The sequence below is a fragment of the Balaenoptera physalus genome (genome assembly GCF_965194825.1).
Source record: "Balaenoptera physalus genome assembly, chromosome: 12".
Lineage (NCBI taxonomy): Eukaryota > Metazoa > Chordata > Mammalia > Artiodactyla > Balaenopteridae > Balaenoptera > Balaenoptera physalus.
The window spans coordinates 22,585,415-22,612,028 of NC_138897.1; positions in this window are offsets into that span (position 1 = coordinate 22,585,415).

A 26,614-nucleotide genomic window follows, 5' to 3' on the forward strand; every position below is an offset into this window, starting at 1 on the left:
TTCCACCTGATCAGGCGATTCTTACATTATGCAAATCACTCTGACCTCCAAAACAATGTGTTGTTATAATAACGTGTTTTGGAAATACTGCTGTGGTTTTCCCGTCTCTCATTAGCACAGAATCATAGCCGAGTGCATCACGTTTCTTCTGGTGAAGGTAACTGAGCCTTGCAAAGGGCCAAGCAGAATATACAATATGACTCAGAAAAGGGGGAGAATATGACTATTTCCTTGGGAAAATGATTAAGTCATAACTGTACTTCATATATGTAAGTGGCTTAGTTTTTGAAACACGTTTTAATCCTGGAACATTTATTTATCTATGGGATTGGCTTTTAGCTCAGAGGCTAATAACCCGGTGTGAGCACACAGGTGCAGGGGGCAACCAGTCTCTAGGGCTGTTAGTTCTCCACTCCATTGGCTGCCGTTCCCCTCCGTACACTAGGAGGCGATATTGCACACTAGTTAGGGGTGCAAGCTCTGCGACCTATCTGGGTTTGAATCCCATCTCTACTACTCCTATGATCTTGGCAAGCTACTTAACTTTTCTCTATTTAATTTTACTTTTAATCTATAAAAATGGTAGTACCTATCTCACAGGTTAGTTTGCTTTTTGAGAACTAGATGAATTTCTAGGCTCATGGGACGTACCATTCATTGAAAAACACAAAGATCCCTGTGGTGTTTACATTCTACTGGGGGGGCAAGACAGTAAACTACCAAAAATATAGTATTCAATATATTAGCAACCATAAACATCAACATGATTGATATGGAAATATATTGTATGCTTGCAAGTGATGAGTGCTATGGCAATGCAGAAGAAGTAGAGGGGGTAAGAGGGATGGGAGAAGACGGGTGGGCAATGTGGTAAATGCAGGGTGGCCAGGACAGTCTACTGAGGAAGTAAAACTTGAGGATATACTTGAAGGAGGGAAGGGAGTTATCCAAGTAGACACCTGAGATAAAGGCCCCGAGGCCTTCACCTGGTGTGTTCAACAAGCCTCAAAAAGCCAGTGGTTGCAGCACTGGGACAGGGAGAGGTATGAGAGGTCTGACAATGTGAGGCCAGATCACTAGAGCCTTCTTGGCCATTTTATAGCCTTTGGCTTCTTGGAGTGAATGGGTGTGAACAGAGGAATGACAAGACCCGATTTACTTTTTAAAGGCTGGTGTGCTGAGAAGCTCGCCAGGGGAGCACAGAAGTAGCAGAAAGGTCCTTCAGGAGGCTTCCCTCACCTGGCCCTTAAAAATGTTTTCCTAAAACCCATGGGGAGTTCAGGTGTTTTGAGTAGTAGTTGCCCTGGACTCCTTGCTTGACACCCTGCAATAAACAATGCACTATCCTTCACCACAAACCAGTGTCAATAGATTGGCTTTACTGTGCACAGACCAGTGGATTCAAGTTTGATTCAGTAACAACATTGTGACTGGAAGATTGAATTCTCTAGGACAAGTCAAAACAGAAGTTGTCCCTTGTCAAAAATTCATAGAAAATGCAAAGTACATATAATTATAAATACCTCACACATTTTTTTTTTTTTTACTTTTTGATGGGAATTGGGCTAAGTAGAATTCATCAGAACCCCTGTGGTTGTACAAACCTACACCAGTATTACAAACACGGAATACATCTATAATTGTTCATTTCTAAAAGAAACATGATAGAGATTTTCTCAAGTTTAGCAACAATGCTAAGTTCGTGACAAGTTGTGAAACTGAAAAATATCTAAACTATCAATGAGAAACACATTTTAGAGGAAAAAAATAATACTTGAGGAAAGACTGAATTATCTTGCTATTCTATTTACAGAAAATGATATTGTAAAATCATTTCAAATGAAGAGGTGATGGAAAATTATGTAGCCTCCCCCCCAAAAAAAAAGGTTAAAAAGGGAAGTTGTGTCTGGAAGTTAATATATTAATAAATACTAAATTATTATATTATCTTTCTAAATTTTTACCTTTATGATACTTGTTGCTTTTAGATATTTATAGTTGATTGTACTTTATTTTCTCATTCTAAATAAATGTTCATTTTTGTACTTGATTTTGTGTTTGCAATTTTGTATTCATTTTCTTAGAAACTCACAAATCATATAAGCTGCAGGCACTGTACAATCTGAATCCATTCATGCCTGGTGCATAGTAAACACACTACAAACTAGACTTCATTTTCCTCTCAGCCCACCCCCGGTCAGAGTCCAGAGTTGAATATTGCTGTTTATCCCCCCTCCCAACACATCCCCTTAGTAGCTACTGGTCAGCAAGACTGATGGGGAGGTGAGCTGGAACCCCACTTGAGGACACGATGATTAGGAAACTGAGTTTAAATGCATGCATTGAGTTGAAAAAGTCCAGGACTCTTTAAAGACAGGGGTATAATCTCTGCCTGAGTGATTAGGAATATGCTGTTATCTTCCCTCACAGAATTCTATCTGGAATAGAGATTGCCTTTAGCTTAATGTTAGGCTTCATTAGAATTTATCAAGAACTTAGGATAATACACGAGAAGTCATGAGCCCTGGGTTCTGGTCTAGGACTTTGGAATACTTTGTGGCCTTGGTCTTGGGACTTTAACTTCCCTGCATCTCAGTTCCTTTCTCTATAAAATAAAGAGGTTGGATTCCATCAGAAGTTCTTAGCCTGGGACCTGTGATCCTCTAAGAGGCTCATGAGTAAGATTCAGAGACACGACCTCCTCAAGACTGTTTGTAGAATCGTATGTGCTGTGCATTTTCCTGGTTAAGTCAAATTTTCAGATTCTCTGAGGGTGTATTTTTTTTAATAAAAAGTAAAAAATACCCCTGAATTACAAAACCTTAATGTTTGCTACATTTTTCAGACGTTGCAAATATAATGAATAAAAAGCAATGAAACACCTGACTATAAAGTAGTAACTAAAATCATTTAAGAACTCTATAAAATGATATGTAACCTTTCCCAGTCCTTATAACTTGAGAAACTTTAAAAAAATACCCGTGTTTTAAGCACCCAAGATGAGCTTGAGAACAACGTAAGTACAAACTGCATAGCACTTTGGGCTGTCAGACTCCGACGGGACATAAACGTACCTGAGAGTGCAGTGATAACATCCTAATTTTGAGGGTTGTTGGACTCTACAATGGGACACGTAAGAAGCCTTCTGAAATTCCCCTCTCTGATATCTGAGGGCTGTTTCAACTTATATACCTAGAATTATTTTTATAACATTATATTTTCAACGATGGCCAAGTATTCTACCAGCTAAGCGGCAGGCACTGTGTTAATTAGCAATGCTAACTGATAAACTGCCTTAGTTTTTACTCTGGGCTGGTGAGGTTCGTTCCATTTACTGTGCTCTCTGTCACAGACTAAGAAAAACAAAAAGTCAAATAATAAGGAGTGAGATAACGATAAAAGTGAAAGAAAATACATGAAAGGAAATCACACTGAATCAGCTTTCTGCTCCAAGTGATATTTTCTCAGATGTGTTCTTGACCTCTTGAGATGAGCCTCTCAATCCCCCGACTTGGCCCCGCCCCCCCGCCCCCCCCTCCCGCTTCCTCTTCAATCTGCATTCAACAAATATTTACCAAGTGCCTATTGTGTATCTGCACCCTAAAGGCAGGGAGTAAAACTTGAAAATAACAGGAGCTGGTATTGATTTCACACAGATTTATTCTTCTGCAGAACAAGGCCAGCCTTGCCCAGAGGCAGGCTGAACGGGCCTCCTGCTCCCACTGGTAGGATGTAGAAGTCCCCTGGAAATGAGCCCCCGCCCAGAGGCATCTTGTTCTTTGGCCCTGCCAGGTGCCTGCAATTCTCACATTAGTCACTAATTTTCATTAAGGCACTGAAAAGTCTCCCTGTTACAATGCAAAGGTTACTTGGGAGGGGAAACAAATTAAATCATTAGCACAGATGAGTTAAATGCATTAGCTTCTCCCTACAGGTATTGAACAAAGGATATACAGGATTGATGGCATGGCCTGGAGAAAAATTCCCAAGATCAATGGAGATACCTCCTTTTGGGGTATGAACTTTTTAATATCGAAAAGATTTGGACCCTCACATGGCAGTACTTTGACTTTTAAAATAATAGTCACTATTCACTATATCCTTACTGTTTACTAAGCACTATATATACATCGTACATTTTCTCTTTTAAGCAGCCTTGGGATGAAGGTATTTTAATCCCCATTTTACAAATTAAGAAACTGAGTGTTCAGGGAGGTTAAGTAATTTCCCTAAGGTTACACAGGTCATGACACATTCATATCTCTTAGATTTCAAATCTTGGAATCTAAAGCTAGTATGTTTTACTGCTTCCCTTAATACAGAGAAAAAAATACATAATGGTACCTACTGTTCATGCAGAAGTGTTTTTAATGGCTTTGAATTATATCAATGACAACATAATCCTCTCTGTGGAGAACAGTTGTAATGCAATGAATAAGTCTTCATACCACAACCACCCTTGCTGAGCCTATGTATTTAAGGGCCCTGTACCGCTTAAGGACATATAGGAATCTGGAATCCACCAAATTTGGGCAATCACAGCTCTAGATGATGAGTCATTAATTGGTATACTGCCTCCTCTCTTCCATGGGCACCAGGAAGTCAGAGGTAGCCTGTCCATCTCAAGTAATGAGGTGAGGAAAAGCAAAGAAGGGAATCCAAAAAGAGTAAAACAACAACTGCAAAGTCTCTATAAACAGGGGTATAGATATACTGAAAGAGACACAGAGAGAGATTGAGAAATGAGAGAGAGCTGTATATTCTATATCCTATTGATTCTGAGTCGTCAAAAGGCCATTCCAGAACTCTAGCAAACGACCTACTTTAGGATGGTAGGGAACATGGTAAGACCAGTGAATTCCATGAGCAAGGTCTATTGCCACCCTTTTGCTGTGAAATGAGCAACCTGTTGAGAAGCAATGCTGTGTGCAATACTATGAAGGTAGATGTCATTCTGTAAATCCATGGATGTTACCTCTGATAGAAGCACTGTCTGCAAGGAAGGCAAATCCATACCCAGAGTAATTATCTATTCCTGGAGGAACAAAACACTGCCCCTTCCATTATGGGAGTGGTGCAATGTAAACAACCCATTACTAGGTAGCTGGATGATCACTCCAGGGAAGGGTGCCACAGTGGGAACTCAGTGTTGATCTCTGCTGCTGACACACCTGGCACTCAGCAGCGGCAGTAGCCAGGTTGATCTTGATGAGCAGAAGTCCATCTGCTAAGCTCATGTATAGCCTCCATCTCTCCCAGTATGGCCACTTTGTTCATGAGCCCATTGGGTGATGACAGGTGTGCCTAGAGAAAGAGGTTAACTGGTCGATACTGGCATATCCAAATTGGTAGCCAAGCCTGAAAAGGCTGTCATCATCAGTGTCTTGAGACACTTTATCTCCTTGCTTCACCATCCTTGATATACAGACTTCTATCTCATGGTCTAAGATGGCCGTTAGAATCCTAGCCAACATGTCCACATTCCCAACAGTAGGACTGAGGAAATGAGGAAGAGAGAGAACACCTGCTGGAAGAGGTACCCAAGGGTGTGCTTACATTCCACTAGCCAGAACTTAATCCCATGGTCATCACCCAGCTTCAAGCAAGCTGGGAAAGCTTCCCTAAAACATGGACATTTATTTTTTTAAGGGAGAAAATGAATATTTGTGGCCAGCAAGCAGTCTCGCTATCCTTCAATATATTTTAAAACAAATTTATCCACCTCCAAACAACTAAAGCTGTTTTCCCTCTTATGGAACCTCTCTTGGTAAGTGGCAGCATCATTTACCAAATTGCCAAAGTCAGAAACATCCTCCTACTTTACTGCCTGCATTTGGCATGGCCAACCTCTACTGACCCTATCTTTCAATACACCTAACGTCTATCTCCTTTCCTGAAATTCAAATGCCACTTCCCTATATCTTTTCATGGCCATGTGTCACTTTTATAAACTCCCATCTCTTAAATAATCTCCCCAGTGTCAGCCCAGCTCCTCTTTCATCCATTTCTCACTCTAATGGCAAAGCCACTTTATAAACACAGTTTGGACCACAGATGTATCTGATCATTCTCCAGTGGCTTCTCAAATCCCACCCCAATCAAGTTCACAGCCTTTACCCCAGCCTTACTGCTTACTAAACCCTCCACCCCCATTTTACCTCCACAATCTAGCCATCCACGGGAGGTTTCTGGTTCCTCAAGTACTCTGAGCACTCTTCCGTCATTTGACCTTCCCACTTGCTGCTCATTACTTAGACTCCCTCCGTGCGTACTACTACTGATGTCCTAACTCCTGGTCATTCCTCAAGAATCAGCTCAAGTGCCATCTCCTCCAAGAAGCCTTCTGTAAAGGGCACATGTTATGAAATTGTGTCTTCCTACAGCATCTCCATCATAGCATTTTCTACAACACATTATAATTAATTATCCACACCCCCACCCCGCGGCCCAGGACTCTAGAGAAGGAACAGAATCATTTGTTTACCAATGTCTTGTTCTCAGTACAGTGTCTAGCACATCATGCTTCTGCAATAAATAAATGAGTTCACTAAACAGGACTCCAGATCTCTTGCCTATCACATAGATTTTATCTCTGTTCAATACCTGGGTACTCGACAATCCTGTTCCTAGTTTGTTATCCTGATTCACGCCAGCTTGTCCTGATACTGATGCTTATGAGAACGCTAGCCCAGAATGACCTACCAGGCAATGACCTCTAGTCTGACTCCTATCCTTTACAAGCCTGCCTACTGCATACCGGACACATCTGTTCATAGCACATTTTCACTGGAACTACTTGAAACGACTACATGAAACCCTATTCTCAATCTTGATTCCAGAAGACTTTATTGTATCTACTAATCTAATAACAACTGAGGCTTTAATCACTGAAAAGCCAACACTTTTTGAGCATTAATTAACAGATATTTATTGCAGCCCTCCTTTGTGCTAAATACCGTGTTTGATGCTGAAGATGCAATGATGAGCAAAAACAGTTCCTCGTCTAACGGAGTTTCTAGCTTATTCAGGAGAATGGCATTAATCAAATAACTGCATTAATAAGAATTTAATTACAAATATTAAGAAGTATCTTCAATGAAATGAAGATAGTCACTGATTGCTAATGTCAAAGAACTGTACTTAGGTGGGAGTGGAGGTGAGGAAGGTTGTGGGGGTGTGTTAAGGGGGGGTCAGAGTATCTGAAGGATGAATAGACACTAACTAGGTGGGAGAAAGGGTGATAAGAAGAAGAGCAAGGAGAGAGGGAGAACAATGAGCCAGAGGGAACCGTATGTGCAAAGGCCCTGTGGTAGAAGGGCTTTTCCCTTCAAGATGGTGAGAGGAGTTCATCTAACTGGAGCACATGTGTGAATGAGAATAGAGAGGTGGCAGGTGGCCATCCTGGTGGAGCCACATCAACTATATGGGTCTTCAGAATCATGGTAACTGGGGTACCCGCATGTGATGGAGGTTGAAGGGGAAGTCATGTGCTTGTCAGGTAAAGGATGAGTCCAAGGGAGAATACAGATGGCGTGGTCTGTAACTTCAATGAGCTTACAACCAAGAATTAGATATCTTGACACACGAACAATCAGATATCAAGTAATGGCTGAACAATTTGCTAATGATTTAAGGAGCCACAGGAATTCAGAGATGGGCTGAATCCTTCCCCATTCCTCTGAAGTCTATAGCCTGGTGAGCACCAGGATGGATAAAGCTTCTAATAAGAAAAGGTACTTTATTTCACTGTATGTTCATCTGCCCAGGGGATCTTTCATGGGCATCATTCTTGAGCTAATAAATAATTGAAAGAGTACTAAATAGGGAGTGGGGAGTTCTCAGAAAGGAATTATAAAATAGAGTCTGTCCCACTCTGAAAAGCCCAAACAGGATTTTTCCAGAAAGATTACATTTAATTAGTTCCCAATTTGCTTCTCATAACGGAAGGGATTTAACAGTTTATGGTAATAATATGCAAAAGGTTGAAATGCTCTTGAAACATTCGCCAAAATCTGACACTGAACAGAGTGTGAGAAGCTATTGGCATTACTGGTGCACAAGGAGAGCGTGAGAAGTGTGCCCTGCTCTCCTGAAGTCACTAGGAGGGCAGCTGGCAGTGGACTTTACGGGTCTCCACGTGGACAAAGGGGTATGACTGTCCGCAGTCAGGCTGTACGGTCCTTGGTGGACATATACTATAGCCCTGGCCAGGCTCTGCAAATGAGAATACAATTATTAACACATAAGTAATTGTAACAATAATAACTAATACTTAATGAACGCTTATTACATAATGGGATCTGTTCTACATAGCTTGTATATATTAACATATTTAATTATTAGGAAAACTGTACAAAGTAGGTATATTAGGTTCATTTTGTAAATGGGGAATCTGAGACTAAGTAACTTCTCAAGGCCTCATAATTAGTTAATACAGAAGTGAGGATTGGAACCCAGGCAATCGGCCTCCAAAGTCCACACTTGTTATAAACATGCTAGAGTCCTCTCATTCATGTATCTACTTCAAATGCTTGATGTGAGAATGAAGTGTGCTTAGGCATAAAAAGTGCCTGGAACAGTTCCTGGCCCGTAGCAGTACCCACGTTTGCTTTTAATATTTTTCCTGCAGCTGACTTTCGTCTGCGCCCGCAATTCTGTTCGCCTCTCTCTTTTTTCTTCTACTCTAGCTCCCTCTCTGTCCAACTGACTCCCAGCAGGCGCAACAGGATCACTTACTGTTTGTTAATGGGCTGCTTTTTGTCCAGTTCTTCCAGATAACTGTTAGACAGGAAGGAGGAGGAAGAGAAATTCACAAGCACAAATTGATGACGGAAGAACCGGAACCACAGGAGTGAACGCCCCTGGAGACAATAAACTCTGTACGGCGCCCAACCCAGGACGGTGCCGTGTGGACATGACTTACTCCAGGAAAGCAAGAAGACTCAGAGGGTCGCATCTGCTCCACGGGGCGCAGACACGAGTTTCCATACTGTTTCCCAAGGCTGGGGGTGCAGGGGGCTAAGACACTAAGACACAAAGCATATGAATATGGACTCATAAAAGGGAAATTCAGAGACGTGGGAAGAGAAATCAGAAGCAAGCATGCGGCGGTTTCAGGTCATGACATTGTGACCACAAAGTTAATAAAAAGGCTGTGAATACAGGTGACAGGTGACATAATGACATACTGACATGGGGACCTTGACTTGAAGCCAGGCGATAAAAAATAACCCGTGTATGTATTTCCAGGAAGAATGAAATGATAATCTCTCAAAATCAAAGATACCCAGCCTTGACTTCTCTCTGCTCAGGAAACAGATAATACCATCAAAAGACACAATGTTTTTGTCAAAGGTCTAGCCATGGGGCTAGTTCATTCACGGGGACAAGCTCCAAATACGGCTGATAGAGGCAAATAACAAAGGAGACTTTGGAAACTTTTGGAACAATGTCTTCCAAGCAGTGAGACCGCTGAGGGTCAAGAGTATCAGAGGCTTAGGGTTCTGGGGATATTTTTAATAGACTGCCACGCTGCTTTTGTGCCACGTGAGGACAGATTGATATTCTGCAACGGACCCTGATGGACACGCAGCTGGAGGAGAACCAGCAACCGAAACTAATAATAAAGCAGCCTGCAGCACAAGCACAATGGATGTGGAAGTCACGGTGGGTGACACAGACCCACAGGAGGAAATGTGACTATCACTGTTCATGCCTGGCCCGCCCTCACCCTGATCCGCTGAAATGGCTGTGAACAGCATTCAAGGGAGTTCAGGTCTGGCAGAAGAGCTCTGAAATTCATTCCTGGCCCAGGTGTGCCTCTGGTCTCAGGTCTTCTCTAGGAAGACTTTCATTTGCCCATTATATAACATTTCCCAAAAGTGAGAAACCTTGTCAGCTAGCAATTATTAAGTTCTTACTATGCACTAGGCAACTTTACATCCCATATCTCATTTAACCTTCACCACGATCCAATGTGGCAGTAAATTTTTCTAAAAACATTTTCATTTTTAAACATAAATACGTGGAGAGTTTGAGAAAATGGACACGTAGCCATGTGGCACAGATCTATAGCTCAAATCGAGTTCCATTTGATTCTGAAACGTGGGTTCTTGTCTCCTCTGCTCTATTGTTTCTTGGATGGCCGTTTTGGATCATGAGAGTGAGGGGGTAGGAATTTCTATTCCAACAACAGTATCCACCCTGGCTCTTTGTATACCACGGTATGTAAGCGTTTACAAATATTTGGAAGCTTACAACCCTCTAGAGAGTGAAATATAAATTTAAGCAGCATTATTTTAGCTAGATCCTATCCAAAGTGACTTATTTCTACCCTTTCAAGGATAATCTCCCAGGACAATTCAATATTTACTTAAAGCCTACTGTTTGCTTGGCATTGTGTCAGGAACTGCAGATAAATAACTAATAAGACACAGAACTTGGACATCATCAGAGGACCAATGATGCTCAATTATTGATCTTTCTTTCATACAGATCCTTCCCTTCCTATAGCCTTACCTCAATGAAGGGACTGCTGGAGTTTTCTTAACTCTTCCTGCTCTTACTAGGGACACTCAGAATCTTCATTCCTTCACCCATGAAACAAAAGATGCCTGGGGCTTGGGGACTGAGTGCTCCCAACTGAGCTATGGTTGCCATGGAGACTTCCTCTCTTTCCTTCCCCACTTTGGCTACTGCTACCACTTGGACTTCAACTGACCCCTACCCCCCAACTTTAACCCAGTGCAAGGAGGTGGAATTATGCTGGGAACAGGTATTGCTCGTGGTATGTGAAACTAGGAAATGAAAATGTGTTCTATAGAGAAGTAGTGTTATGGATGAGAAAACAGGGTTTTAAAAATAGATTTTAATATTCATCTACATTCTCTAAAGAAATAAAATATGGTAGCCTAAATTAATAACCTGTCTATGCTTTATAATATTTTTTCTAGGGGAAAATAAATTTCGAATTCCTAACCACCAACTTCAAGACAAAATAAATGAGGCTCCTCCATTAACTGTGGGCTGGCTACACATGTTACATTTTTAAAATTTATTTATCCTGTGACAGTACACAAATGTCTGGAAGTGGTATAAATAGCCAATTAGAGAATCTAATAGAAAATGGATGATAAAATTCAGTGAGAATAAGAAAGTTGTCTTAGATCACCTAGTGAGTCCGTCAAGAATGCTCATATCAGGATGAAGTTACGTTAGCTTTGCCAGTGAAACAATGCTTTGGCCCAAACTACTCTGCAAAACGAAACCTGAGTATTTGCAGACATGTATAAAGGCCATCGAAAAGGATAAAATGAACAAAATCTTGTGGTTGCTTCTGGCACATCCTCTCTTATTTTCAACATACACAATTACTAAGGCAGATTCATTAGGTTGGGATCATTATGCAGATAGCCAAGAGAAGTACTTTTCTCTCCATCTTGATTTCTATTCAAGTGCTTGCCCAAAAGGTAATAAAAATATTTGGTTAGAAAGCTTGGTCAAAACGGTGCTGAGACTTCTTTTCAATCAGCAGAAAGGCTAGAGGCCAGGAACCCCCATGTTTTTGTTTTTTTCCTGTTGGAGAGGAATAAATTTGTTATTCTGAAAATCATGACAGTATGTAGCACATGGTGACTGGGGCCAATCCTTTGTAAGAGGATTTACATGAAGAGGATTTATATGAAAGAAATCGGAGATGTTTCTTCCAAGTCAAGGCTTCCAATCAAGATACTGAAACCAATGCATTGATTTTCTGAGAAGCAGTCCTGGCAAAAAGAAAGGCTTAGGTTGGTCTATGTTTAACCAACTCTTTCTGACTCTTGGTCTGAAATGGCAACTATTTTATTCTCACACCCTAAGGGGGGGCCATAGAAGCAAGAGAGGAGGAAGGTCGCATTATAACCATGATCGCTCACTGGTGTGGACTTACTTCTAGGTTGATATAAGGGGACCTATTTGGCAAGAAAATTCAGTTCAGACAGGCAGTGGAAAATCGATCTCATCTGTGTATACATCTGTTTACTAGGACTCTGTAAATTTTTTACCCTCAGGCTTTGTTTTAAAAACTTGAAATCAGCTAGTTTACCTAGACTTACTTTTCTGTCTTCCTCCCATTTTGTGTGGATATGATCCTGTGCTGTATAAATAGGATTTTTTTTGTTGTTTGCCAGCTTTTATGAAGGAATGGCATTGCCACCACGATAAAAATTTGTCTCACCTCTTTCCCAAAGATGGTCTTACCCTCTGTATTTCTATGTTCAAGACTCCTTGCCTGTGTTTTCTGATACATGTCTATCTTCTGAACCTGTCCATGCAGATTCACATTATTTCGAGACCTGTCTTAGCAAGAGATCCCTTAGATAAGCCCCTCCTTGCTTGGGGATCTAGGCACTACCTAAACAAATGCCATTTTATTTACAATGAAAGGTTCTATCTTTGGTCATGATGAAACCAAGCAGAACCCTGTGGGCCCCCATCCCCCCAAATACAAAGGCACCTCCATGTCACCTGCCTCTTGTTTGTAGAAAAGCTGAAGTCTCCCAGGCCTCTCTGAGTCACAAAGGAGCAGGCTCAAACAGTTAATAATTAGGACAATAAAGTCATAGAGTCTTTCAGTGTGTTATGCACAGTCCTGAGTTGTTTTACAGATACTGTAACGCCACCAGGAGGAAAAAGCTAACTGCATCGTGATCAGACTGTAGCCATGACATAAGCTGCTCCATCTTGAGCAGTACTGAATTTATGGCTAGCACAATTCTAAGAACTACCCTCAAGAGAATGGGATTAACACTATTGCTCATAATAATCTGTACCTTTGTGGGCATCAAAATAATTGTAGCTTGCTCTGCCCATATATATAAGCAGGCAACTAAAATTGTCAGCAAAGAGATGCTACAGACTCATATCAATATCTTCCACTCTAAGAATACAGTGCCCTATGTCAGCATGAAGAAGTCACAGAAGATGGACCTTTGCCCGTGATCCCATAGAAATGGAATGATGTCTGACAGTGGAGATTTGTAAGCAGCTTTTTGCAGGAAAGAGTTCTTTGCGGGAAAGAGCTTTCTGCAGGAGGCTCCTTTCGTCTTGTCATAGCAAAGCTATACTGTAACTAATCTTAAACCAGGAACCCCTATACTCTACTCATCTCCAGCCCAAGCACACCTTTCAAATCTTTTGATCACACAAGACTTTGCCTTACCTGTTGGTTCTTTCCTCAGAGAAAAGAAATAGAAATGAAGAATAAGTAATTAACAGATGACCAGATCTTTTGCCCAGCTTCCCCTTCAGTAATCTCACAAACAAACTCTGTGAACAAGATAGCACCTAAAGAAAGATCACAAGGAACTGACAAGTCTGCACACAATGGGAGATGATGATGAATCTGATCTGCTACCTCAATGATTAGCTGAGATTACTTCCCCTTCTTCCCTTTAAAAACTTTCATGGCCAAGCAGAATCTCTGGAGTTGGCTCTGGGACAAAAGTATGCCTTCTCCCCAGATTTCCACGCTTCTTATTAAAGCACCCATTCCATTCCTACCAGAACTTGTCTCTTGAGTACTAATTTTGTGCGTGGTAAGCAGCTGAACCTGAGTTCAGTAACAATGAGATTATCCCTGTAAGTAGTGGAAGCCGGTAGTCCTTAACTATAAAGCCATCTGAAGCAACTTGATAATATTACAGCAGTGTGAATTTAGACTCCAACATTATATTTGAAATGGGAACATGTGCCTGGGTTTTCCCAATGTCTCAAAAGGATATTTCTGCTCAGGAGGACAGGGAGAAGCCCAAACATAACTATTAACTCTTGACGTGATAGGCAACCTTGCCCTGAGCTTGACCATCCCTAGTAAAAGGCAGATGAACACTCAACTGGTCCCCTAGGACAGAGGACCTGAGAGCCATCCTTCAGGAGAGCCAAAGGCAACAGTTGCTCACTTGGCCTGATTTGAAAGCTGATTTTCTATCACTTGTGGAGATCCTTTGACTGACTGTCTATTTCTCCTCTCATGGTTAATAGAAGACCCAGCTTCCCTGAAGAACCTGTAGGTTGTTTGGCTATATCTGCGTGCCCATTTTTTGCCATCAGAGTAAGCCCAAACCCTGCCTGGGGTGGGAAAAAAGGTAACTCCTCTTTGACAAAGGATCCTAGCTTCCCCCCACCCCCTCACTGGATCTCTGGAGGGCAAGAGGTGACAATAAATTTTGCTTGTGCATACACATTTTCTGTGAGGCTGGTTGATTGTGTCAAGTCCCATTCAAATAGCTGGGGGAAAAAACTGCCTATGACTTTATTCTTAGAAATGGAAATGTGATCCTTAATCAGACTAAGAAAGGCCCCTTCAATGAATTAGATGCCCCATGTTAGCTCTTTCTGGCCTAAATTGACCTCTTCTACCAAGTAATAGCTTATGAGCTGATGAAGAACTTTGTATACTCTCAGCACATACATATGAGGAGTACATACTTCAGGAAATTTCCTAGACGGCTGATTGGCTGAAGCTCCCTATCACTATAGGAAAAGGAAGAGATCTTCCCCTCCTGTCTCCTGTAACAATGGTCCCATGAGTTAAAAGATGGGAGTAGTGCTGAATCTGGAGGAATTATTAATCTGCTTATACTGGGGAGAAAGATTTGGACTATACAAACTTTGTGATGGCCTCTTCCTCTGAGTGGTCTTCCAGATGTTTCATTGGCTATTCCTGGGATGCTGATGTCATGGGATCCCAAGAGGGTATCTATTTCATTATGATGGACCCTAGGGAAGCCAGGCTTAATAAAAGTGTGATTCTAATACCTACAAATCATGACACTACACTACTGGTGCCGTGTGGTAAGTTAGGAAAGGAAGAAAAAAAGAGCAGTATAGTTAGGAGTTATTTTCCTTGCTTCCATTTTCAATATTTCCTTTCACTATCGTTCTTATGCAGTGGATATTGGCAAAACATTAAGATCTTTGCTCATATGATGTCCATCTGCTCCAGCACCTTATTTCTCACCTGAAGCTCTGATCTTCCATCAGTGATGTCATAGGCATTTCTGCCCAGAGTCGTTTATAATTAGGGCCCCAGGTGGAAAATTAACAGCAGGAACAGATGGGCCCATAAGAGGCAAAGAGCCTGTTCACATGCAAATTTCATCAGTACCTGAAAAACTGTAGAACACAGGAAGGCTCTGCCCCAAAATGAGACTTCTACATGATGTGGAGAGTTTGCTGGTGTCCTATACCCTTCCTCAGCCCATCAGGGAACACTTTTCTTCCTATTCATAAGGGAGGGCAGGCTGGGGAAAAGCACAGAAACCAGGCCATGACAATTTAGACCTTTTTGGCTGTTAGCACAGGGATCTGGATGGATGTAGCACAGGCTAGACATAAAGAAGTGGGGTTGGCTTGTTTGCTTCAGAGGGAAGAGCTGCAGCCCAGGAGCTGTCAATTTCGATTAGCTGCTTTAAAGAACTTTTGTGTGTGACATAAAATAAAAATAATACAGCCATGTGAATTGGAAGGCGGTAATTGCAGATTCTTCTCAATGGGTGTTTTATGTTACTGGGACCCTGTATTACTGAAATCACTGCATTACTAGTTAAGTGTAAAAAATATATGGTCTTTTATTTCTTAATTTACATGCTAACAGGAAGTCTGAGGCAATCAGTTCAGGACTTACAGGAATGGGAAATAGGGAAAAAGACAGAGTTGCATTTAAGTAGGCCCTGAGGTCTTTCTGCATTGGCACAGCCTGTCTGAATTCACCATCTTCTTTCCACCCAAACTCCTATGCAAACTATCATCATTTTTTCTCCCTCACATAGGTTTAGAAGATTCTACCAGCATACAGTGACTCATATCCACACCTTCTCCTTTACTCCATTTAATATATTCTAATCTCTTATTTTCTTCTATAATAGTTAAACTAGTCTTTATTTTTGTTGTCTCCTTCCTTCCATCTACTCTTACAAAGAACTCCCAGAACTAGTTTCCTAAAAGACAGTTTTGGCTATAGCTTTTCCCTACCCAGATCATACCCGTAGTGCTGAATGGAAGTTCAACTGGAAGTACAATCTCTTTGGGAAAAGTTCAAAAGTACCTACTGAAGCTGTTTAACTTTTAACTCCATCCCTAGTTAAGTATATACCCAACAAAGATGCATACATTCACGTGTCAAAGGATATGTACTAGAATGTTCATAACACCACTATTCATAGTTGTCCCAAACCAGGATATGTAAATGCTTATAATCAGTAGAACAGATAAATAAATTGTGGTGTAGTCACACAGAAATGAGAACAAACTTTATACAGAGCAATAATGATTATCATAACAAGTACAGTGTTGAGCAAAAAAGACAAGCCAAAAAAGTATCATTTCATTCATATAATTAACAAAAACATGCAAAACTAGCCTATACTGTTAGAAGTCAGGAGAGTGGTTACTCCCATGCTTTATAAGTCAGAGCGTATGGAAAGGAAGGGGCAAGAGGAAAGCTGATGAAGTACTGATAGTATTCTGTTCTTTAATGTAGATGTTGGTTACATGTGTTTGTTCAACTTCTGAAAATTTACAGTTGCACAGTTAAGAAATGTGCACTTTTCTATATGTGTACTATACTTCAAAAATAATTTAAGTTAAAAAGCAGAAGGGAAAAATGCCCCATCATTCAAAGTTTTTTCTCATTTTTACACTAGTTCCTCAATATAGGGAACACCATGTTATTCACTTTTATATATTTTTCATTTACATAACAGTAGTTGTTAAATAACTCTTTTAAATGAAAATAAATAGATGGAGGAATTCCAGAAAGATGGCAGTTGTTTTGGCCACATAGTCTCTGGTCTTCAGGAATCCCTGCATAAGAATAAAAAAACCAGAGAGAGAAACTAAAAACCTATGTACAACATTTTCAACAAAGCTAAGTGACAAGGTATCCACATGAACCCACGTAGGGACAAAAGACAGCACAAAACCTATCTTGCCATCAGTGTGGGAGAAAGTAGAAAGGGACCAACAGGTATGTGATGAAACTGAGAGTAAAAAAACCTCCAAAAAAGAAAATATGGCTTCACTCAAAATTCAGGGGTAAATTTAAGGAATTCAACAGTAGTGAGTACAAGAAAGGCTCATGGAAAGAACTGAGAAGACTGGGGCAGTCTAGTCCTTATGAACTCATGAAACTGACTTGCCCCACTTGGGGATAAACCACTGTGAGAGGAATGAAGATGGAACAGAGTGGGACAATACAAAGAAAGGAATGAGGATATCCAAATAAAACTAGGGAGAGATAACAGACCAGGAAATCTCAGAGTGTGAGCCATCATATTTTTGAACTTTCAACAAACCAGCAGAGGCATTTTTTCTGAAGAACAGCTAATTTGAATGTACTTCTAAAATTTCAGGAAAACTAAAATTTACTAATATGAACATCAGAAAAGCTTGAAATCAAATTCCATAAAAAGTTACTGTGAAAACAAAGAGAAAAAAAAAGAAACAGAATAACATTCCTGTAAACAATAAAAGAGTATCATCAAAGCATGCTCAAATGAAGGTATAAAACTGTGTTAAAAAAACCGTAAAAATTAGCTAAAATACATATAAAATTATAAAAGACAATAAACAACAACACAAATTAGAAAATTAAAGAATGAGGTATAAATTCAAAAATTAAAAATAAAAGAAAATATATTATAGAATGGATGACTAAACTAGAAGAAAAACAAGAGAATGATCACAATAAATTATGCCTTAAGGGAAACAGAAGGTAAAAGGAAATTTCAGAAATCAAAAAGAGATAATAATCATTTGAGAGAAATGGGCAATTATTAAAGTTAAGTAAAGAAGGTCCAACATATATATAATAGCATTTTCTGAAGAAAACAAATATAAAAGCTAGCAAATAGTAAAAACTTTAGTTTATGAATAATTTTATGAAAAAAAGACAAACTAATCAAAGAGCACATCCTATATCTAAGACTATCAACTGTCACCAAGACAGCCTAATAAATTTCCTGGACTTTGAAGAAAAAGAAAAAGAAAATATTTGGTCACATAGGCAAAAAGTTCTTTTGACTTAAAAGGGAAAGAAAACCGAATTACCAGATATTTACACAGATGGTTTATTCCAGAAGAATACTGAGTAATGTATTTTAGACATACAAGGAAAGAAAATGTGAGACAAGGATTTTATAACAAGCAAAACTGATCTTCAAGTATAAAAGACACAGATCATTACTAGCATTCAATAATTCAGACAATATTTTCACGATGTCTCCAGAAGACCTTCCTAAGGAATCTACCAGAGAACAAACTTCAGACAATCGAAATTACTAGGGAGACATCAACATAAGGACTGCTGGTATGTAGGACTACATATGTAGCCACTTGTGAAACTAAGACAAGATAAGGGTTATAAGGGAGAATTTAAAGACCAAATAATCTGACAATGTAGACATAGTATGACCTTAAAAAAGTAAAAGGAGACTAGGGATAAGATATGCAAAAAAGGTAACTATTCTCATTAATCCTAATAAGTGGTGGTATCATTAGTATTGTTATTCTGAGACTGTGGTATAGGTAAGGTGGGATAAAGCAAATAAGTAATTATGGAACATTCTAGGTCTACTATCCACTGTGTCCTTAAGAATCAAAATTCTCCGGGTGAAAGAAAACAGATGCAGATGTAACCACCAAGAACTGTGAAGGGTCTGTGATTTTGCCCTACTTGAAAACTACCAAGTGAGCCCATCACAGTGTCATAGATGCTGATGGAACACACAAGACTTTGGGCCAGAGCCAAAAGAATTTCTTATTCATTGCTTTATGATGCAGAGCAAGAAGCATGAGCATTATGTTTGCATCAGTTCTCTTTGTCCCCCAAAGCTCACGATGGTGACACAGAGGAGCCTGGGTCTGTGTTGCACGTTCAGCAAATCTGCATCACACCTGAGTAACCTGGAGTTTAGGGACACTGAATCTTTTACAATAGTCTGCAAGCAGATCTGCTTGTGATGGTTAGTTTTCTGTAGCAACCTGACAAGAAGGTAGTATACTGTGATTTACTCAAATGCTAATCTTGGTGTTGCTGTGAAGGTATTTTGTAGATATGATTAGCATCTACAACCAAGTGACCTTAAGTAAAGGAGATTACACTTGATAATGTGGGTGGGCCTCACTCAGTCAGTTGAAGGCCTTAAGAGTGAAAACTGGAGAAGAAATTCTGCCTCAAGATTGCAACAGCAACCCTTGCCTGAATTTCCAGCCTGCTGCTGGCCTCCCAGATGGGTGTTGGACTTGCCAGCCCCTATCATCACATGAGCCAATTCCTTATTATTATTTTTTTATTTTTTATATATATATATAGAGAGAGAGAGAGAGATCAATAGAATATATATATCAATAGGATATATATATCAATAGGATATGTATATAAATATCCTATTGATTCTGCTTCTCTGGAGAACCCTGGTTGATACATTAGCCTTTGTCCTGGAGGGAGACATTATCTTTATCTTTCAGGGCTATTCACTATACAAATATCCTTCAGAAGATAGTCTAGAACAAAGATGATCAACATCTCTGCTCTCAAGATTTTCGGAAACACAAGAGATCCATGAAGATTTATTTCCCAACAGTAACCGAGAAATTATGTAAAAGCCTTATGGTCCAGAACTTGAATTGGAAATATCAGTATAAACCTCACAACATGTCATATTTACATACTTGCCCCTACTTCTGTTCATTGAAAGTTTAGAAAAACATGACCAAACTAGTACCAATAGCAAGTCCAGACTCTGATCCTAAAATTCTTTTTCCATTACAGGAAACTAAAGCTTCTTAGAAAAATGGCTGATTTCTGGTTTGGGCCAAGGATATCTTGACATAACAGAGAGCATGAAAAGTATCAAAGGCTACCAGGGTGATGCGAAAAGTAAAGGAGCCAATTCAAAGAGACTTATACGTGGGACAATTTGAGCTTCAATACGGGTAAGAATGACAATGGATTCAAACTCAAGGTAACTGGTCACCTTCTGAAGCTGACAGAGAACCCTCTGATTATCTTTAAAACTGGATGAATAAAAGGAAAGACATGACAGTATCCTGCCTTTCTTAAATGAACTGATGGTACCATTGGATAATCAAGGGATTAGCCATGATTTACATAACTAATCAGTGGCAGAAGGCAGAACTAGGTCCGATTCCTAGTTTCTATTTAGTAAATCTATATTTATATGCTATATTTTAAATATCTAATACGCCCCTGACAGTTTTAGTTTTCCTTTATGTCCTGAGGTAAAAGATCTCAAATTCTTTACAGTTCAGAAGAAGTCTTTGCAGTCAGGATAGACTTAAGTTTTGGATGACAGTAAATATCCTCCAGACTCAAATGGCTTAATAACAAAGCATAGTTCTTACTCCTATTATCAATCAGACTTTTCCCAAGGGTGCTTCTCTTTGCAGTTACTTGTGAATAGATGAATAGGAGCAACAACCTTGAACGCTGTTAGTTGCTTGTACCAGAGGAAAAGAACGCTCTAAAGGTTCCCACATATACAATATATAATTAAATGCTTTAGCATGGAAGTACATTCATCACTTAGGCTCATAAGCCATTTGACAAAAATGGGTTACACTGCCCCAGTCAACCACAGAGAATCCAAAATGCAATCCTACTATGTGCTCAAAAGGGAGGAAAACTGAACATCATTGGCAAACTGCATTAATGATTCCTGAAATATTTAACTTTCCATTTCTACACTTCTTCAATTCTAGGTCCAGAAGCGGAGAAAAGACCAGAGTTGTCAAAATAACATATATCAAACAGTGCAAACCACAGTGGTTTGTGAGCAACTCCTACAGTCAACATTAAAGCTCCCAAACCTTGTCATACGCTAGAAGAGAGCCCCAAACACCCAGAAATTCATCCAATATTAAACACACGAAGATTTGAGGAGAAGGTCTAGGTACGCTCCAGTTAACACTGGTCTACTGTTGTCTGTCATCTCTCACTGAGGGAAACACACATTGTGTTCTCTGTCTGGTTCCTGTAGGCTTTGTGCGTATGATCCTGGTATCAGAGGACCCACTGCTTGTCAGAGAGTACTTTTTTTTCTTGGGATGTGTTTAAAGCATACACGGAGCAAACATGATTCTCTAAGAAATACTATATGAAGCAGCTTTCTTCACAAAAGCATTTGCTGACTCCAAAGGGAAGTGAGCTCAGTGGGTCAAAGTTATTTCCCACATCAAGTGGTTAAGAGCCAAGAGGTAGTTGGATATTAAGTATCTATTTTGGATTCCTGGAGAGCATCCCACTGTCCAAGGAGCCATAGCTCACTTTGCTGTCTTAGGTCTCCATCTTTGTAATCACACAAAGAACTTGGACACATCGGCGAAGGAGCCAGGTTTCTCATCAGGACAGCAGGATTCTCCTGTCCCTCTGTCTCCACTCTCCCATGACAATTTCATTCAGTCATTCCCCTTCCTTCTATTTCCTCTTACAACACATTCTGTAAAATAATAATAGTCTGATTACGTTGAGTGGAAAAATCAGGGCACAAAATGGTATGCATGTAAGACAGTGATCATGCAAACTTAGGTATGTGAGGGATGATCGAAAGAGAACTTTTTAAATGAAAATGCATTTCTGTTGATTTTGTAAATTTTCTAAAATCTATAATCATTAATACAAATTTATTTGAAAAATCATGATGTAATTCCAGCATGTGTGCTAGTAACTCTCTTAGGAATATTTCCATCTGAATAGATGCTTTGTTTCGTTTACCTTTCTCAGAACTGTCAGAACAGCATTATCTTGTGAATACTGGCCTCCTCTGCCTCTTTCTAGGGATGATACTGTGTTACCATATGAGAAATGTGTTACTGTATAGAGAAACCTGGAAAGGTACATTGTCAATTTTTATTCCGAACTTTCTCTCCAACTCCTTCCCCAACCTGGACATAGATTATTAGGGGATGCTTTTCTGGCGGGGGACTTGCACAGAAACCAGAAATTGCTATACACACAGAAGTAATGCTACATACTGAATTCTTCCTCCCCATTCAGAGACTCACAAACAGTTGGAGCTCAGAAAGGTCGTAGGGATCATTTCTAGCACAATCTTTGCCTTTTATATATGAGGAAGGTGTGGTGGACACTGTTGGGTTGGCTAACTCAACGCATAAGCGCAATCCCTTTCTTCTGCCTGCCTCACCACAGAGATTGGAACAGCTAAGTACTTAATTTCTCAGCCTCCCTTGCAGCTGGGGTATTCCTGTGATTCTATCAAAGTGAAAGCCTGCTGGGAGCTTCTGAGACGGCTTTTCCTTTTGCTGACCTAAGGGGGACAGAAGCAGAGGGCTGCTTCCCTCGCCTTCTCCTTCCTGCCCTAAATGCAGACCTAATGCCTGGAGCTACAACTTGCATATTGAGACAATGAGGCGAGGCCAGGAGAACTGCAGAGTCGCTGGCCCTAATGCTATTAAGCTGCTAGAGTGACAGCAGAGGCTGCCCATGGTCAGATACCTTGCTACAGGAGAGAATAACCTTCAATTTGATAACAACTACTGTAGCTCCATTTTTCTGTTTCTTGCGGCCAAAGTATTCCCTTCAGGAAATTGAATTCCAAACAGGTAAAGTGATTTAACTAAGGCCATGCAGCTGAGTTATTTGCAGAGCAAGGGTTGGAGTCCAAGAATAGAGACTCCCAACTTAAGTCTCCCTCCGCAGGAGCGCTCCTCAGAGAGAGCATTCTGCTGCAACAACAAGTGAAAATGAGTTAAGCTGATTCTTGAGTCCTGTGCCTATCTTGGTTTTTGGTCAGAAAAAAGTTGGAGGAGCACTTAAGGAGAAGAAAACATAAGAACGCTTGAGTACATATCATGTAACATAGTCTATACTCTCACTGTGGGGAACTAAGAGAAAGATTCTTTTCTTCTCTCTCCCAAAGCTGATACCTATGTTTATTAAAAATGTTTAAAACATTGACTTAAAAATGAAGGAAGTTTGAAATCTGAGTCTAGTCTAAATTCTCTGCCTGTTTTCTACGTATGAGAGAGTGAGAAAGAAAACAATGCTACTCAAACTCACAAACTCCCTCACTTACTAAGGGAATGGTCTAAGTCCTCTCTATATTAGATGGCCTGGTGTATCAGAATGGTTTGATAAGGCTACTATGGGAACAAAAATTCAGGATGTGAGGAAACACCAACCCTTTCCCCAAACTTATTAGAAACGGAGTGGACTGCCCAGGAAGGATGATGCTGGAGGGCAGGAGAGAGGGTGACATCTGGGTGGAATCTGGACTTTGGCCAATGAATATATGGTATAAAAAAGAAGTGACAGCTCAACCGCTCTGCATGAGTAAATGGGAACTAAGGGCATTTGAAAGAAGCCTTAGAAAAGGTGATTTGTAGGGACTCTTGGTAATAAAACAAGGAGATTCCTGAGCAATATGTCTGTAGGCCAGGCCTTATTAGAAAAGAAGATAGCGAAAAATTCTTCAAGGACAGAGGACTAAAGGCTTTTTAACAGCGCAGGTATTTATGGCTGTGTTCAATTTTTAAGTTATCTCACACTGTGTTGAGAAACTACCACTTGTATCCTGCCTGAATATCTGGGAGAGGTGTGCTACAAACACAGCCTTAAATTGATGGCACTTTAAAGAGTGGGGCACACAACAAAGCCCCAGGAGACCCCAACATTTCTGAGAGCCACTCATTTGATAACCTAAGGTTGGAACCGAGTCATGAGAGGATGGGAGGAAATACACACACCTTCCCCAATTATACTAGAAGCCGAGAGGCTGCCCAGGGAGGAGGGTGGTGGGCAATAGGAGGGAGGATCACATCTGGGTGGAATCTGGATGACTTTGGCCAATCAGGCAACATCTCTGGGCCTCATGGCCTTCATCTTTTTTTTTTTAATTTTTGGCTGCATCAGGTCTTAGTTGTGGCATGAACGGGATCTTCCCTGCGGCGCATGGGCTTCTCTCTAGTTGTGGCCTGAGGGTTTTCTCTTCTTTAGGTGTGGCATGCAGGCTCCAGGGCTCATGGGCTCTGTAGTTGTGGCGCGCAGGTTCCAGAGCGCAGGGGCTCTGTAGTTTGCAACACGTGGGCTCTAGCTGAGGCACGCGAGCTCAGTAGTTGTGGCACACAGGCTTAGTTGCCCCACGGCATGTGGGATCTTAGTTCCCTGACCAGGGATTGAACCCGTGTCCCCTGCATTGCAGGGCAGATTCTTTACCACTTGACCACCAGGGAAGTCCTGGCCTTCATCTTAAAATAAAAAGGTTATCATTAACATTTCTAGGGTTCCTTTAAGACCTGAAGCTCTATAAATTTACCTTTTGATCAACTGTCCTGGTGTATCTAATAGCCAACAAGGGAAAGTTTCCAAAGTTTTAGTAGGAATCATAAGAACCTGGAGATCAAGTACAGAGAATGGATGCAGAGATAGTCAGGATCCAGAGGGCCAAACCATAGCTCAGAGTTCAGAATCTCAAAGTTCAAACAAGTAGGAGTGAATCAGGAATCAATCTAGAAAACTGACAAATGAAAGGATCACATCTAGAAAAAGAGTTAATACTATAATGAGTCAGGAACCCAAGCCAGGGTCCTGGTGCCAGCAATGGGCAAGAGATGCAAAATGAATATTAATTTAAGCATTTCTGAAATACCTCCCCAGCTATTTAATAGCTTCTGGCGGGGGCGGGGAGGCTCTGCATCAGTTAAAGCAAAACAAGACCAAGTGAAAGAGGAAAACCACTGCCGGGAAAATAAATGGCATAAGTCCATCTCTTATCTTCAAAAACGTGCCACTGAAGGAATCAAACAGCAGTACATTCCTATACACATATATGCAGTCCATACCTATAAAAATAGCCATGTGTCTCAAAGGGAAGGCGTGGGCTGTCTCAGCACCTTGAGTTATGGGGAGACAGAAACAGATGAACAACTGAGTTAATGGGTTGGTTTTGCCACCTGCATTGTCCTCTCTTCCTGCAGTTGGATTCCAGGGAATATTTAGCATAATACATAGCCTCGGGCTCTCTGCCCTCCGGTACATCAGTAGAAAGGGGTATTTACAATTGAAAAGCAGTCAGTATGGGGCCCTATAGAGCAGAACTGCTGCAGTCGGTTCATTATTTACAGTTCCAACAACAGGGCTCATTGTTTCCCTGGCTTCTCAGCTGTTGTGGCAAGTAAGTCCCAGAAAGGTTTCGGTGGGGGGGGGACCCTCAAATGCTCACGACTCCCTCTGAGTAATAAGACTGACCTTACATATAGACAGGCCAAGAAATGCAATGTGGCATAATTTCAGGGCCCTCTGAAGACCCTTGTATCAAAAATATCCCTGCTAACTGCCTGCTGCCTGAACCTGATGCCTGAAATCTTCCTCTGTAGAAGTGTGTCCCTTTGAGTTAAGATGCTGTATGTTCCCTGTTCAAAAGCAAATGTGTTTCAAGCCAGGATCATCTATTAATAGCTTGCTGAAAATTTACCAGATCCTATCTAATTTTAAATCACTAATTGTTTGAGTTGCGCGTTGCGCAGGTGCAGAGGGATCCTGGAGAACAGGGTTAGCTAGCGAAGCATAGCCCAGGGACCAAATCTAGCCAAACACCTGTTTTATATTATAAAGAAAGTTTGACTGGAACAAAGATGCACTCTTTTGGTTACATATTGTCTATGTCAGAGCTGAATGGTTGCAATAGAGGTTGTACGGCCCACAAAGACAAAAATATTTAAGATCTGGCCCTTTACAGAAAATTTTCGCAACCCTTAATACAGAATAACTGTCTTGTGAGGAAACTGAGATACAGAGAGGGCAGAGGACACAACCAAGACTATAGGAGTTACTCCTGGCAAAGCTGAATGTCAACCATAACTCTGGACTCCTACCATATTGTTCCTTCCATTATGTCATGTTGTCAGGTTGTCTGTACAATAAGAAAGAACAAATAGGCCTTAGAATGAAGGAAGGCTCGAGGGGCTCTACAATGAACAAAGCATATAAACATACCGTCCGTGGATTTTGTGAGTCAGTTTGCTTACTCAGTGGGGTTTTGAGCTATTTCGAAGTCGGACACAGTTGGTAGATCATGAGTTTTTCACTACAATTTAATCAAAGGTTTGAAGATTAGAGAAGAACCTCTATATATCAAATTGAAAAGCTGTGCATTGGGGAGTCTTTCCTTTCACATTTGACGATGGTTCTCTGATCAGGGCTCACAGAATCAGAGAAACTCTTCTGGTGCAGCGTGTGTGTTATGTGTGTGTGTGCTTCACAGATGCACTTGTCTTTTTTTTTTTGTCTTCCCTAATGTTTATTTTCATTTTTAAAATATCTTTATTGGAGTATAATTGCTTTACAATGTTGTGTTAGTTTCTACTGTACAACAAAGTGAATCAGATATATGTATACATATATCCCCATATCCCCTCCCTCTTGCGTCTCCCTCCCACCCTTCCTATCCCACCCCTCTAGGTCCTCACAAAGCACTGAGCTGATCTCCCTGTGCTATGCCAGCTGCACTTGTTTTAAAAAATGACATCCTATGCAGAACTTCCATAGGGAAAATGTGTAAATTGTATAAATGTATAAAATTAGAGATGTTTTAGC